This window comes from Bombina bombina, chromosome 10 (assembly GCF_027579735.1).
Source record: "Bombina bombina isolate aBomBom1 chromosome 10, aBomBom1.pri, whole genome shotgun sequence".
Classification (NCBI taxonomy): Eukaryota; Metazoa; Chordata; class Amphibia; order Anura; family Bombinatoridae; genus Bombina; species Bombina bombina.
In genome coordinates this window covers 60,493,232-60,498,452 of record NC_069508.1, presented here as the reverse complement: position 1 = coordinate 60,498,452, position 5,221 = coordinate 60,493,232, and positions in this window count along the sequence as shown.

Here is a 5,221-nt window from a genome sequence, read left to right as displayed (position 1 = left end):
ATTTTTGAAAGCCCAAGATAAGGAGAAAGTCCTAGTGGAATGACCTGTAATTCTCTCAGGAGGCTGCTGTCCAGCTGTCTTATAAGCAAAACGAATCATACTTCCTAACCAGAGGGAAAGGGTAGTAGAAGTGGCCTTCTGACCCTTACACCTTCCAGAGAAAACAGCAAACAGGACAGAAGATTGCCGAAAATCTTTAGTAGCTTGTAGGTAAAATTTTAGAGCATGCACAACATCCAGGTTATGCAAAAGACGTTCCTTATGAGAAGGATTAAAGACAAAAAGAAGGAACAATAATTTCCTGATTAAGGTTTCACTCTGACACCACCTTAGGGAGAAGCCCCAATTTAGTACATAGGTACAGGGAATAACACTGCAGAGCTGAAAGCTCAGAAACTCTGCAAGTGGAAGAAATAGCAAGGAGAAACAAAACCTTCCAAGATAACAATTTTATATCAACATCAAATAGAGCCTGCTGCAAAACTTTAAGAACTAGGTTAAGGCTCCAAGGAGGAGCAACAGGTTTAAAAACAGGCCTGATTCTAACCAGGGCCTGAACAAAAGCTTGAACATCTGGAAAATCTGACAGACATTTGTGCAAAAGAATAGACAGTGCAGAAATCTGACCCTTCAGAGTACTGACTGACCAACCTTTTTCCAGGCCATCCTAAAGAAAGGATAACATTCGGGGAATCCTCACCCGGCTCCAGGAGAAACCCTTAAATTTGAACCAAAAAACATATTTATGCTATACCTTATGGTAAATCCTGCGAGTAACAGGTTTACGAGCCTGAAGCATAGTATCAATGACCGCTTCAGAAAAAACACGTCTAGACAGGACTAGGCGTTCAATCTCCAAGCAGTCTTCTTCAGAATATCTTGATTTGGATGGAGGAATGGACCCTGCACAAGAAGGTCCTTCCTCAGAGGTAACCTCCAAGGTGGAAGAGATGACATCTTCACCAGATCCGCGAACCAGATCCTGCAAGGCCAGGCAGGAGCTATGAGAATCACAGACGATCTCTCCTGTTTCTTACGAGCAATGACTAATGGAAGGAGAGCAAACAGAGGAAACAGGTATGCTAGACTGAAACTCCAAGGAACTGCCAGAGCATCTATCAGAGCGGCCTGAGGTTCTCTTGACTTTGATCTGTACTTTTGAAGCTTGGCGTTTTGATGGAACGCCCCACCTGAGGGTTATCCTTGAGAACACTTCCGGATAGAGAGCCCACTCCCCGGGATGAAAAGTCTGTATGCTCAGAAAAGCCGCCTCCCAATTGTCCACTCCTGGTATGTGAATGGCAGATAGGAGACAATCATGAGCTTCCGCCCACTGCAGAATGCGAGTCACCTCCTTCATGGCCAAGGAACTCAGAGTTCCTCCCTGATGGTTGATGTAAGCCACTGAGGTGATGTTGTCCGACTGGAATCTGATAAACCGGACTAAAGATAATTAAGGCCAAGCTGTCAAGGCATTGAAGATTGCTCTCAACTCCAAGATGTTTATGGGAAGAGAACCACGAGAACCCGAGACCACAGGCCATGATCTTTAGAGAACTGCAAACAGCTTCCCAACCTAACAGGCTGGCGTCCATAGTCACAATCACCGAGGAAAGTCTCAGGAAGCAAGTGCCCCGAGACAGATGTTCCTGTGAAATCCACCACGAGAGGGAGCTTCTTGTTAGGGGATCCATATTTATCCTCTGCAATAAATCTGCCATTGACAGTTCCATTGACTGAGCATGCAATGCTGCAGAGATCGTAGATGGAACCGAGCAAAAGGAATGATATCCATTGATGCCACCATCAGACCAATCACCTCCATGCATTGAGCCACTGATGGACGAATAGCAGACTGGAGAGATAGGCAAGAAGCAAGAATTTGGATTTTCTGATGTCAGTCAGAAAAATCTTCATGGACAGGGAATCTATGATTGTCCATAGGAAACACACTCTTGTAGCTGGAACTAGAGAACTCTTTTCCAGATTCACTTTCCACCCGTGGGAACATAGAAAAGACAACAACATCTCCGTATGAGATTTTGCAAGTTGAAAAGAGGACACCTGAACCACAGCAATTCCCTGGGATCTGATCACTGCCAATAGAGCCCCCAGAAACTTTGTGAATATTCTGGGAGCCGTGGCAAGACCATATGGAAGTGCAACAAACTGGAAATGCTTGTCCAGAAAGGCAAACCTTAGAAACTGGTGATGATCCCTGTGAATGGGAACATGTAAATACGAGTCCTTCAGGTCTATGGTTGTCATGAACCGACCTTCCTGAACCAATGGAAGAATTTAAGAAGGCCTCCCTCTTTAACTGGTTTGAGGATAGTCTTGGCAGGAGAAAGCTTGACTTAAAACCTATTTTGTAACCCTGAGAAACTATGTCCACGGATCTGGGGCATCGCATATCCAAGCCTGTCGAATAAAGGAAAGCCTGCCCCCCACTTGATCCAAAATTGGATCGGGGCAGACCATTCATGCTGACTTAAGAGTCAGCGAAAGGCTTCTTGTTTTGCGTCCCCTTATTCCAAGGCTGACTGGACCTCCAAGAGGCCTTGGCTTGCTATGGCTTGAAAGAAAAAGGAGGAAGACTTTGGTCCTTTACAGTTACAAAAGGAGCGAAAATTAGAATTCTGGCGACCAATAGATCTGTTCATCTTGTTCTGAGGAAGGAAAGATCCCTTTCCACCCGTAATTTCAGAAATAATTTCCGCCAGACCAGGTCCAAATAAAGTCTTACCTTTATAAGGTAAAGACAAAAGCTTGGCTTTTGAAGTTAAATCAGCCGTCCAGGATTTTAACCACAGAGCTTTGCGAGCTAGAACAATAAAGCTATACATCTTAGCTCCCAGTCTAGTAACCTGCATGTTAGCACCACAGATAAATGTATTGGACAGTTAAAAGTTTTGATCCTATCTTGGATCTCCTCTATTGTAGTCTCCTCTGATATCAGGTTGCCACTGTAATCCTTGATGGATGTACATCTTTTTTTAAATAAGCCTCTAGCTTCTTATCCATAGGATCCTTAAAAGGAACAACTATCCTCTATAGGAATGGTAGTTCTTTTAGCCAAAGTAGAGATAGCTTCCTCTACTTTAGGCACAGTGTGCCATGAATCACGAATGACGTCAGCAACAGGAAACATCTTTTTAAAAACAGGGGAAGGAGAAAAGGAAACCCCTGACATCCTATTCCTGAGCTATAATTTCAGACATCTTGTCTGGAACAGGAAAAGCATCCACAGATGGAGATACATAAACTCTATTAAGTTTAGTAGACAGCAAACAAAGGTTCAGAGTCATCCAAAGTAGCTAGAACCTCCTTCAGAAGCAACCAGAGATGTTCAAGCTTAAATCTGAAATTAACTTTTTCAAATTCTGAATACATTTTCCCCATCATGTCAGAGTCTGAGATTTCACCTTCAGAAGCTACTGAAGTATCCTCCTCAGACATTTGAGAAAGGTTGACCAGAGGAGACTTAGAAGGGTCAGAAACCTTACTAGTAGAAAAATGTAGGATTTCCTCTTACGCTTACCCGAAGTAGGGAAAGCAGATAAAGCTGCAGACACTGCAGAAGTTATCTGCGCAGCAAGAGGAACCGCAGGACACTGCATATGAAACAACCATAGCTTGAGACGTTTGAGGAGAAAGCTGAGGCATATCTTGAACAGCATTATCCTGAGAGACATAAGGCTTAGAAGGGAGTAATGTATCTTTAAATTTTAAGGCCTTAGATAAGCATTAAGTGGAACAAAATTGCACAGGAGGTACCAACCTGAGCCTCCAGACAAAAGCAAACATTTGTCAAAAGAAATGGATGAACTATGGTCTGAATCCATTTTAAAATATATCAAATATATAAAATATGAGAATTATTTAACACCAGTACGGGAAAAGTAAACTACACACCTCTAAACATACAAAAAGGAAAAAAAAATATTTTAGAAAAAAGTCCTCACACCTCTCTCTATACCTCAGGCTGAGTTGAGGAGTCTTACCACACCGAGTCACTCCAGAAAATCAGCAAGTGACATCTGATTGGATCTGCTATCAGAAGGATGCCAGAGTAGCAAAGTTTAGTGATCCAACCGAAGCAGGCACAGAGATAGGCAACAAGATCGCAAGATGTCTAACTCACTCCGCATATTAAAGACGGAAGAGAAGCGGGTCACGTGATTGGACTAAAAAAGAAAACTGTGTCACTGTAAAAACGCACGTTTCTGTCCGACCTGCATAAAACTAAAGTACACCACACTACCTCACATAATAATAAAGAAATTTCCTATGGTTCCAAAATTGCCTTAAATTACCCCTTCAGCCAGTCTCTCCACAAACTAACTAAGGGTAAACATTATTAACCCCTTAACGTTTCCATAAAATATCACATGCCAGTGCATGCCAAACTGCCCAACTGAAAAACTAACTGTAAGGTCTTGTTCAATGAAATGATCCACCAGAGGAATTAACCTCCCAAGTGTTGTCCTTCAATACCTAGAAGGCAAATGCACTAACCTGTGGATCCAGCTGCAGGGCAGGAACAGCTTTTTAGGTGATAGATACTCCACTCTTTATCAGGGACTTAAAGAAAAAGAAAGAGTAGAGTAACCAACCCTGGCTTTCTGTGAAGGGGTAGCAATAATGTTAGAAAGTGGCAAGGTTTTTATTTGTAACTGCTAATAGCCACTCTTACTAAAGAGATTGACATGGACACAGCATAACCCCATTGTGTGATTGGCTGGCTGGTGGCTGTCACATGATGCAGTGGGAGGGAAAATAGAACTAACTTTAAAAATTGCAGGGAAAAGTACCCATAAAAGGATTAAATATCTTCAGACACCATCTTCGCACATCCTCCATTGACAAAGGCAAAGAGAATGACTGGGGATTATGGGTAAGGTAAGTTACACTTAACAGCTTTGCTGGGGTGCTCTTTGCCTCCTCCTGCTGGCCACTAGTAATTGGAATGACATTGTGGACTCTCCATGACATAGGAAGGAAATCAGAATCTTCAGCAGAGAACCTCTCTGCCTACCTCCACAACTCAAGGCAAATAACTACTGGGAGGGTAAGGGGAAGAGTGAGGGATAATTTAGTGCTTTGTTTGGGATGTATTTGCCTCCTCCTGGTGGCCTGGTGAAGTATTTCCCAAAGGTAATGAATGAATCTGTGGACTCTCACTGCCGTTATAAAGAAAAAGTTCTTCAAAAACATTAAC